Source organism: Salmo salar, chromosome ssa17 (genome assembly GCF_905237065.1).
Source record: "Salmo salar chromosome ssa17, Ssal_v3.1, whole genome shotgun sequence".
NCBI classification, from domain to species: Eukaryota; Metazoa; Chordata; class Actinopteri; order Salmoniformes; family Salmonidae; genus Salmo; species Salmo salar.
This window is the reverse complement of record NC_059458.1, coordinates 57251568-57263901: the sequence shown is the minus strand read 5'-3', so window position 1 is coordinate 57263901 and position 12334 is coordinate 57251568.

Sequence of the window (12334 nt, the reverse complement as noted above, 5' to 3'; positions counted from 1 at the left end):
ACGATAGAGTTTACTCTGACCCAGAGGGTGGAGATGTTTTGAACAGGGCCTAGGCACTTGGAGAGCCAACAGAGATAAGATGAGTGGTTTGTCCTTCGGTTCTTCAGTAGATAGGTACAGACCTGAGGAACATGTCTCCCCATGTGCATGTGTCTATTAAACCTTTTAAAATACTAAAACGTGTTCACTTTATCTTTTTATCCAGCATTTTTTCCACACCTTGAAAAAATGTATTATTCCCAACAAGCCCCAGTAGCCATACAGTTTTAGGTCTGTAAATGTAGGGACCCAACGAATACAGAGTAACAACCTTAAGCCAATGCATGTGTTACTTTACACAAAAATGTTTTATGCAGCTGCTGCTGGTCCTCCTCTGCTCCCCCTCCTTTCCTTACAACGGCGGTACCATCCATCACAGTACCATCCATCACAATACTTACAAGGCCTCATTTATCAATCACGCATAAGCACAAATCTGTGTGGAAACCATGCGTGGGACCATTTCCAGTCAAAGTGTGAGATTATCAATAAGAACGTGGACAATAACAGTTAGCCTATCTATTGTTTGAGACTGTAGCCAGTTCAAGGCCAGACTAACTGTCCTCCTGTTCCCACCGTGTATACAGTTCACCCATCCTATGAATGTGTGAGGAACTCAGTGAGGAATGTAGAGTTCTCACGCATACTGTTGTGGAAATATTGAGTCAAATATTTGCACCAATACTGGAACTTGTAAATTCAGTTAGACTTTATCACAAAGTAACATAGCCGAGCAATTCCATGAAACAACTAACTTCGTCACAGAGCCCTGTCTATTATAGTTTTCCCTCTTTACATACCACACAGAGTCACCCCCCTCTATATGGATAATAACTCCCCTTGCCCCTTCACCATCATTATCTTTCAGTCTCAGTTCTTGCTTGTTAACTCCCACATCTGCTATAGTCTAGATTATAATGGTGGTGGGGCCCTGGTTACTAAACAAAAAAATGTATACATTTATTGCGTACATATGTCCCCAGCACAACCATGAGTTTATCTTTTCTGCCTACGTTCTGTTTTCACATGAATAATATATTTATCACATACGTATGTACCCAGTACAACCATGGGTTCCTTTTTACACCTACTGCCTACATTTACCAATCTCAGCAGACATTCCGCTCACATGTCATACTTATATATGTTTTTGTCTCAATACTTCAGGGTGATCAGTAATCATTGGCATGAGTATTTGCTCCCACAATACACACACTTGGAGGTACAGAAACATACACATGATAAGTACGCATTAATATAGCCAGGCCTCACCTCTGTCCCCAGTGCCCCACTTGAGCATAAGGTCTACAGTGTAGATGGCCCGGGAGGAGGGGTACGCACAGAAACCGTAGGGGGCCGGCCTGGACGAGGCTGACTGGAAGAGCTCTGCAAATGCCTTGAACACCTCTCTCTGAGAAAGAGGGGAGGGGTGAAGTGTGAGAAGGGGGTAGAGAGAAAGAGGAGGTAGACAGGGAGGAGGAGGTAGACAGAGAAAGATGAGAGGTGAAGATAAGGACAGAGGGAGAGGATGGGAGTAGAGAGAGAACAGTAACACAACTGTATTACCTACAGTGTTGGGGGTAACGCATTAAAGTTTCCAGTTTTATTAGTTGTTTGTACAGGAAACACATTGTCTACACCGTCCAACTAAATGCTTACTTGCAGGTTTCTTCTTGACAATACAACGATAAGAAACAAAAGAGTACGAACAAAGTAAATGGCAGTAGAATAGAACAAACATTTTAGCATAAATATAATACAGGAAGGCACAATTTATGGTCCAATATTTACACTCGTTTTGGGTAAGGGGTGATTGGGGGCAGGTGTTTGATAAAGGTGTTAGAGTACTTTTATGATTAACTGTCACGCATTTCGTCGTGTTGAGGAAAGAAGGACCAAAATGCAGCGGGTATGTGGATACTCATTCTTTTAATTGGAAAAAGCATCCACAGGGAAAAAACAAAACAATACTCACAACGGCAACAGTGTGGCAGGCTCAAACAAACGCAGTGCACACAAACAATCTCCCACAAAAGACACATACAAACACACCCTAATATATGGGACTCTCAATCAAAGGCAAATGGACAACACCTGCCTTCAATTGAGAGTCCCAACCCCTATTGACCACACATAGACATACAACAGCTAGATCAATCATAGACATACATAACAAGGAACAGTGCCCAAAAACCCCGGAATACACAAATCAAATCCCCTACCAAACACTCCACCCCGAATCACATAAAACGAATACCCTCTGCCACGTCCTGACCAAACTACAATAACAAATAACCCTTATACTGGCCAGGACGTGACAGTACCCCCCCCTAAAGGTGCTAACCCCGGAAGCACCTCAAGAAAAAACAAAAACCCCAAACAACAACAAAAAAATCCCCCTAAACTAAAGGGAGGGAAGGGAGGGTGGCTGCCGTCACCGACGGCACTGTGCTACACCCTCCCTCCCCAACCCACCTATCCTGGAGGTGGCTCAGGTGCAGGACGTGGACTTCGTTCCACCTTTGGCGTCGCCCACTTGCCACTCGGGCTGACCCTGGCAGACGGACCACTCGGGCTGGGCCGGCGGACAGGGGGGCCACTCGGGCTGGGCCGGTGGACAGGGGGGCCACTCGGGCTGGGCCGGAGGACAGGGGGGCCACTCGGGCTGGGCCGGAGGACAGAGGGGCCACTCGGGCTGGGCCGGAGGACAGGGGGGCCACTCGGGCTGGGCCGGAGGACAGGGGGGCCACTCGGGCTGGGCCGGAGGACAGGGGGGCCACTCGGGCTGGGCCGGAGGACAGTCGGGCCACTCGGGCTGGGCCGGAGGACAGTCGGGCCCCTCGGGCTGGGCCGGAGGACAGTCGGGCCCCTCGGGCTGGGCCGGAGGACAGTCGGGCCCCTCGGGCTGGGCCGGAGGACAGTCGGGCCACTCTGGCAGTTCCGGGCAGTCGGGCCACTCTGGCAGTTCCGGGCAGTCGGGCCACTCTGGCAGTTCCGGGCAGTCGGGCCACTCTGGCAGTTCCGGGCAGTCGGGCCACTCTGGCGGCTTCTGACTAGCGGGCGGCTCTGGCGGCTCCTGACTAGCGGGCGGCTCTGGCGGCTCCTGACTAGCGGGCGGCTCTGGCGGCTCCTGACTAGCGGACGGCTCTGGCGGCTCCTGACTAGCGGGCGGCTCTGGCGGCTCCTGACTAGCGGGCGGCTCTGGCGGCTCCTGGCTAGCGGGCGGCTCTGGCGGCTCCTGACTAGCGGGCGGCTCTGGCGGCTCCTGACTGGCTGGCGACTCCTGACTGGCAGGCGGCTCTGGTGACGCACGACTGGCGGGCGGCTCTGGCGACTGTTGACTGGCGGGCGGCTCTGGCGACTGTTGACTGGCGGGCGGCTCTGGCGACTGTTGACTGGCGGGCGGCTCTGGCGACTGTTGACTGGCGGGTGGCTCTGGCGACTGTTGACTGGCGGGCGGCTCTGGCGACTTATGACTGGCGGGCGGCTCTGGCGACTTACAGGCTCTGGCTCTGGCAGGCTCAAACAAACGCAGTGCACACAAACAATCTCCCACAAAAGACACATACAAACACACCCTAATATATGGGACTCTCAATCAAAGGCAAATGGACAACACCTGCCTTCAATTGAGAGTCCCAACCCCAATTGACCACACATAGACATACAACAACAGATCAATCATAGACATACATAACAAGGAACAGTGCCCAAAAACCCCGGAATACACAAATCAAATCCGCTACAACAAACACACCACCCCGAATCACATAAAACGAATACCCTCTGCCACATCCTGACCAAACTACAATAACAATTAACCCTTATACTGGCCAGGACGTGACATTAACGGAGTAAAATAACTTTTTACTTTGTCAAACAACACATATCTCTACCGGGAGTGTTTCATTGATCCGGTCTCGACTTCTTTCCTCATTTAGTTCTCCAGCGAGTGGAGAAAGGCTGCTTGGAGAAATGTCATGACAGCTGCATTAGCAACACTGTCCTAGTATTGAGGTTCAGGGAACCTCCCCCTTTTTCCCTCAGAACAGCCTCAAATCGTCAGGTCATGGACTCTACAAAGTGTCGAAAGCGTTCCATATGGATGCTGGCCCATGTTGACTCCAATGCTTCCCACAGTTGTGTCAAGTTGGCTGGATGTCCTTTGGGTGGTGGACCATTCTTGATACACACGGGAAACTGTTGAGAGTGAAAAACCCAGCAGCGTTACAGTTCTTGACACACTCAAACCGGTGCTCCTGGAACCTACTACATACCCCGTTCAAAGGCACTTCAATCTTTTGTCTTGCCCATTAACCCTCTGAATGGCATACATAAACAATCCATCTTAATTGTCTCAAGGCTTAATAATCCTTCTTTAACCGGCCTCTTAACTAGTCTCCTCCCATTCATCTACACTGATTTGAAGTGGATTTAACAAGTGACATCAATAAGGGATCATAGACTGACCAGGTGAATCCAGATGAAAACTATGTCATGGAAAGAGCAGGTGTTCTTAATGTTTTGTATACTCAGTGTATATGCTTGTGTGACTTGTATGTTATGCTATTCAGCTGAAGCATCCAGTTGAGTGAATACATCTGGTTTGAGCTTTTATCAGTGTCTGTCTGGTCTGTACCTGGAGTAGAACCTAACAGTAAACAACGTTGTTTAATATACCTTCATTAACTTTAGGTAATAAAGATGTTGGATTCGCTCTGAAAAATACTGACTTGCTGTTGTGCCAGATTGCATATCTGGGGTCCTCAGTCCCACAGACACTTCCCCAAACATGCAGCAACCTTTTTCTCTTCTCATACTATGACTTTATACATCAAAACATCCCAAAGGCTTAAAGCCTAATTGCACTTAAACTTAAATCACACTAAAGCAATTATTTACACTATCAGTATATATGGCTAATTAAGCATCCCATATATAGCGCAGCACTTGTAGACTAGCACAGGAAAGCAGCGCCACAGATGAGACGGGAAACTAGTGATCATGAAACCCGAGTTAGTAGTTCTGCATACTGACACCACACACACACACACACACACACACACACACACACACACACACACACACACACACACACACACACACGCTACTGTCTATTATCTATCCTGTTGCCTAGTCACTTTACCCCTATCTATTACAGTGGCATCGGAAAGTATTCAGACCCTGTGGCGGAAGAATCAGAATTAGCTCGGTAACATAGATAATTAAGATGTCTTATCTGCATAAAATGCATATATGATGAACTGTTGAACTATTGTAATTAGAATGTATCCCTTCTCTTAGGTTCTAATTATCAGGGTAAGAACTCGACGGACACTGTGAAAGCTTAAACCAAGTTTATTCTTCCCAAAGGATCGAACAGCTGAACAGACAAAGACATGGTTCCACCTGTGGTAGTATACATACCCCACTTTGGATGGAGTCTCCTCCTTATAGTTAAAAAGTGCATGTTTATTGCTAGGCTGGAAGCTAAGTGATATGGGCAATAAACGGTTCCTCTCCTTATCAGTACTGCCACATGTGACCGTTTTCCCTGCATCAGCCCCTCCCAAGCTTCATTATGGCCCCCCTCATGTCTCTATTATAACTAATGATTAATAATAGTTAAAGCTCAGAAATCTAAACCCATCACTTTGGACTCTGGTGTTGGCAGTTGCACTTCCTCCCTCATATGGGCCTCAGTCACCTGGGGCCCAGAGAGGGGAGAAGTCAGGCTTGTCTATCACATGTCCCTGTTGCTATGCAGAATATCAGAAAGATAATAGGGCAAAGGAGGACAAGAGGGAACACTGTCTTCATAAGTGAATGTGTCTTTACCTATTGCAAACCATGTGAAGGGATGGAGTGATTAATGGGGAACCAAATACTTGTCTCCACAATGTCTGTGCCAAGTTACTCCCTCCTTCGGCCTTGGTGTGGGGAGGTAAGGTCTGAGACAGGATGTGTGAGGTAGTGTCTGGAACCATTGTGCGTCATCTCTGATGTTGCACCTATCCTGGGTTAGTGTATGACCCAGAGGCTCACTCCCCTCAGTAAGCTCTGTGAGAGAAATATAATGTATTTACCTGATTTGTTTAATATTATTAGTTAACAATTATATATACACTTAACAAATAGTAAAACATTTCTGTTCTACTAAGGCTGTGTTTTTGCAAAGGGATGGGTTCTACTCCAGCTCCCTGCAGCTAGTCTAGGCGTGTGGTCAAGACATGGGTTTTACTTGAGAAAGGAGTATCTGGAGCTGACAATTGATTTATGCAATAGAATGAGCTGGTGTTTCTGTACTGTGAGGTACCAGGGACGAGATAAGAGCCTTGTCTTAGGGCCCAAACTCTGTACAATAAGAACAGTCTTCATAGCAAATTCTATCTGGCTTGGGGATAATCCTTTCTTATATATTGTCACGCCCTGACCGTAGAGAGCCTTTGTATTTCTCTATTTGGTTAGGTCAGGGTGTGATTTGGGTGGGCATTCTCGATTATGCATTTCTATGTTGTCCTGATATGGTTCCCAATCAGAGGCATCTGTCTTTTGTTGTCTCTGATTGGGGATAATATTTAGGCAGCCTTTTCCCACTGGGTTTTTGTGGGATCTTGTTTTTGTATAGCTGCTTTGAAGCTTGCAGAACTTTACGTTCATTTTTGTATTTTCTTTGTTTTGTCAGTGCTCATCTAATAAAGTGAAAGATGTACGCTTACCACGCTGCACCTTGGTCTCCTTCTTACGACAAACGTGACATATATCAAGAATTACCTTGTGACCCATTCCATACAATCGGGGGAGAAGGGCTTTGGTCAGGGAGGTGAGCAAGAACCTGATGGTCACTCTGACAGAGTTCCTCTGTGGAGATGGGATAAACATCCAGAAGGACAACCATCTCTGCAGCACATGTGATAGAAACATGACATATTTACCTGATTTGTTTGATATTAATAGTTAACGATTATATGCTTAATTAATAGTAAGACATTTATGTTCTATTAAATGTCTGTGTGAACTGAGAGAAGCCTAAAATCCTACAGCTGGCATTCTGTAGATAAGATGTGGTGGGTGTAACCAAGATAAGGATAAGCCTGGGGAGTAGAATATAATCCTTATTGTGTCTAATCCTTTTTGCATCTGGGAAACAACACCAGAGGCAGATGGATAAACTATATAAAAACTGTGCATTGTCTGTGAAGTGTAGTCTCCTCGAGACTGTTGGGTTGACTTGTCTCATTATTGCAATAATTAAATCGATATTAAATAAAGATGATTATTTGAAGAAATGACAAAGACTCTCTCAGTATGAATTTCCTTGACACACTCCACCAAATCAGGCCTTTATGGTAGAGTGACCAGATGGAAGTCACTCCTCAGTAAAAGGCACGTGACAGCCCGCTTGGAGTTTGCCAAAAGGCACCTAAAGACACTCAGACCATGACAAACAAGATTCTCTGGTCTGATGAAACCAAGATTGAACACTTTGGCCTGAATGCCAAGTGTCACGTCTGGAGGAAACCTGGCATGCTGTGGGGATGTTTTTCAGCGGCAGGGACTGGGAGACTAGTCAGGATTGAGGCAAAGATGAACGGAGCAAAGTACAGAGAGATCCTTGATGAAAACTTGCTCCAGAGCCAAGACAACGCAGGAGTGGCTTCGGGACAAGACTCTGAAAGTCCTTGAGTGGCCCAACCAGAGCTCGGACTTGAACCAGATCAAACATCTCTGGAGAGACCTGTGCTAGCTGTGCAACAACGATCCCCATCCAACCTGACAGAGCTTGAGAGAATCTGTAGAGAAGAATGGGAGAAACTCCGCAAATACAAGTGTGCCAAGCTTGTAGCGTCATAGAAGACTCAGTGCTGTAATCGCTAATGAAGGTGCTTCAACAAAGTACTGAGTAAAGGGTCTGAATAGTTATTTATATTTCTGTTTTTTATTTGTAATACTGTCACGTCCTGACCATAGCAAGATGTTATTTTCTATGGTAGAGAAGGTCAGGGCGTGACAGGGGGTGTTTTGTGTTTTTCTATGTTTTCTATATCTATGTTTAGTTCTAGTTTTCTATTTCTATGTTTTTTGGGGGGGTGATCTCCAATTAGAGGCAGCTGGTCCTCGTTGTCTCTAATTGGAGATCATACTTAAATAGGTTTTTTTTCCCACCTGTGTTGTGGGCAGTTGTTTTCTGTTTAGTCTTCAGTACCTGACAGAACTGTGAACTGATCGTTTTTGCTTTTGTTATTTTCTTTAGTGTTCTGTGTTAAAATAAAAAGTCATTATGAGCACTCAACACGCTGCGTTTTGGTCCCCTCGCTACGACAGTCGTTACAAATACATTAGCAAAAATGTCTATAAACCTGTTTTTGCTTTGTCATTATGGGGTATTGTGTGTAGATTTATGAGGGGAAAAAACTATTAAATCAATTTTAGAATAAGGTTGGAACGTAATAAAATGTGGAAAAAGTTAAAGGGTCTGAATATTTTCCGATGGCACTGTATGTACAGTACATGGCTCAGTTACCTCGTGTCCCTGCACATCGACGCGGAACTGGTACTCCCTGTATATAGCCATGTTATTTTTACTCATTTCTATTAGTTATTCACTGTTTACTTCTTTCTTGTGTCACTATTTATATATTTTTATTTTATGTTATCTTTAACTCTGCATTGTTGGAAAAGGACCCGTAAGTAAGAATTTTACTGTTAGTCTACAGTCGTGGCCAAAAGTTTTGAGAATGACACAAATATAAATTTTCACAAAGTCTGCTGCCTCAGTTTGTATGATGGCAATTTGCATATACCCCAGAATGTTATGAAGAGTGATCAGATGAATTGCAATTAATTGCAAAGTCCCTCTTCGCCATGCAAATGAACTGAATCCCCCAAAAACATTTCCACTGCATTTCAGCCCTGCCACAAAAGGACCAGCTGACATCATGTCAGTGATTCTCTCGTTAACACAGGTGTGAGTGTTGACGAGGACAAGGCTGGAGATCACTCTGTCATGCTGATTGAGTTGGAATAATAGACTGGAAGCTTCAAAAGCAGGGTGGTGCTTGGAATTATTGTTCTTCCTCTGCTAAACATGGTTACCTGCAAGGAAACACGTGCCATCATCATTGCTTTGCACAAAAAGGGCTTCACAGGCAAGGATATTGCTGCCAGTAAGACTGCACCTAAATCAACCATTTATCAGATCATCAAGAACTTCAAGGAGAGCGGTTCAATTGTTGTGAAGAAGGCTTCAGGGCGCCCAAGAAAATCCAGCAAGGGCCAGGACCGTCTCCTAAAGTTGATTCAGCTGCGGGATCGGGGCACCACCAGTACAGAGCTTGCTCAGGAATGGCAGCAGGCAGGTGTGAGTGCATCTGCACGCACAGTGAGGCGAAGTCTTTTGGAGGATGGCCTGGTGTCAAGAAGGGCAGCAAAGAAGCCACTTCTCTCCAGGAAAAACATCAGGGACAGACTGATATTCTGCAAAAGGTAGAGGGATTGGACTGCTGAGGACTGGGGTTAAGTCATTTTCTCTGATGAATCCCCTTTCCGATTGTTTGGGGCATCCGAAAAAAAGCTTGTCCGGAGAAGACAAGGTGAGTACTACAATCAGTCCTGTGTCATGCTAACAGTAAAGCATCCTGAGACCATTCATGTGTGGGGTTGCTTCTCAGCCAAGGGAGTGGGCTCACTCACAATTTTGCCTAAGAACACAGCCATGAATAAAGAATGGTACCAACACATCCTCCGAGAGCAACTTCTCCCAACCATCCAGGAACAGTTTGGTGACAAACAATGCCTTCTCCAGCATGATGGAGCACCTTGCCATAAGGCAAAAGTGATAACTAAGTGGCTCGGGGAACAAAACATCGATATTATGGGTCCATGGCCAGGAAACTCTTCAGACCTTAATCCCATTGAGAACGTGAGGTCAATCCTCAAGAGGCGGGGGACAAAGAAACACCCACAAATTCTGACAAACTCCAAGCATTGATTATGCATAAATGGGCTGCCATCAGTCAGGATGTGGCCCAGAAGTTAACTGACAGCATGCCAGGGCAGATTGCAGAGGTCTTGAAAAAGAAGGCTCAACACTGCAAATATTGACTCTTTGCATCAACTTCATGTAATTGTCAATAAAAGCTTTTGACTCTTATGAAATGCTTGTAATTATACTTCAGTATTCCATAGTAACATCTGACAAAAATATCTAAAGACACTGAAGCAGCAAACTTTGTGAAAATTAATATTTGTGTCATTCTCAAAACTTTTGGCCACGACTGTACACGTGGTCTACAAGGCATGTGACAAATAACATTTGATTTGAGTAAGTATCCTATCTTTGGTAGCGTATCTCTGACAGTCGAACAAATTAGTGAGATTTAGATTTTTTTCATGAAAGTAATATAACACATTTACTATCCACACAAAGTAAGATTGCAAAGTAGCGGGCTACTTTGTTAAATGTGTTACTATATATTACTTTTCCAAGTAACTCATCTCTGATTATATAAAAGAGTTTCAGAGTAAAGCCGGGTGTACACTACACAATTTTGGCCACGATTTACCTGTCCTAGACAAGTTTGAAATCAGAGACAATATACCCATGTTGCCTACTCGGGGTGCGCGGCCGTCACCGACGCTCATTTAAAGTGAGCGGGTCAAAAACGCAATCTAAGGGTTACCAATCTAGTCTTTGAGCAGTCCCAGAAGTCCCAATATTTTCAAACATGTTTGATTTTATCTGCACAAAATCTGCAATGCTCTTGCAGTGCGAGATGTGCAAAGACAATTTTCAGAACGATGACCAGCAATAGCCAATGAGAGCTCACCAGAGAAGAAGCCAGTGGGATGATGTTGTTTCACATCACCCAGAATGTGTAGACTCTGGGGCAGGAGCCATGACTACTAATAGTATGTGTTTTAATGTATGTGCCTTTAACCAAAGCGTCAAATCGTTACAGCTCTGAAGTTCACAAGCAATGTTACTCAATTCAAAATGCGGTCTAGATATTTCAACTGAATGTCTGACTGAAAACGTTTATGAGGCTGCTTTGAGCCACAGCTCGTTGTAGCTACATTATTAAATCACATCATTGTTTTCGCGAGACAGCGTGGTATCAACAATCCTCACCACCAAGTGAAGAATCTTGTAGTGTGTGACCCCCCCTTCTGTGCCACATCGTTTAGTGTGCGCACCACTACGTTGGTAACACCCCAACAAAAATACAGGAAAGACGGTCGTTTAATGTGAAGCTCAGCGACGTTAGGATGTTGAAAGTCACAGTGTCCACCCATCTTAACTCACACATACAGACAGACAAGTGAAAGATTCAAAGTGTGTGTTTACCTCAACCTCTTTCCATGGATACTGAGGAGACTGCTTTTCAAACATAGGTATGAATTCATCGTAGTGAACCTGGGGCACACAGAGTATCAGAGAGAGAATACAGTAGACGGCATGTGTCCGAAAGTGACTGATGACCTATTTTATGTATCACGTGGTTATGCTCATTTATGTACATCCTGTCTGGATGTTCTCACGCTATCGAGTGAGTGCTTATGTAACCTGATAGTGCAGCTGTTTTGGGTAAAGCATGTGTTTGCAATAAAGCTGTCCTGGTGATTGATGTGTAGTGACGTTGTTGAATTGTGGAATGTGTTTGAACATTTGAAAGAGTTGGGAAATGTTGCAGTGAACTTATGGATCTGCTGTTTGGGGAGAGTGTATATGAAACAGTCATTTCCAGGGTAGGTATACCTCATTATAAGTAAGGTCTGTGAACACTACGAGCGGCAAGAAACCTCAAGAGAGATAAACCACCGAAGATTCTAAAGAATAAGAAATAAAACATGGCTCCTAGACCAAGACCCTAAAGGCAAGAAGGTTGATCTATCATGGAAAAGAAAACATACAAAACCTGGATAGCTCTGGAGATACATCATGGAAGAGACAATGTCTGAACCGGTCACATCTTGACGGTGGTGATTTCGAGACTGATGGAGGTGTTGGTTTACCGTAGATCCTTCCCCAGGCCTTTTTCTCTTAGAAAGGAATTAAAGAATAATTACATATAGATATGTACAGTTGAAGTCGGAAATGTACATACACCTTAGCCAAACACATTTAAACTCAGTTTTTCACAATTCCTGACATTTAATCCTGGTAAAAATTCCTTGTTTTAGGTCAGTTAGGATCAGCACTTTATTTTAAGAATGTGAAATGTCAGAATAATAGTTGAGAGAATTATTTATTTCAGCTTTTATTTCTTTCATCACATTCCCAGTGGGTCAGAAG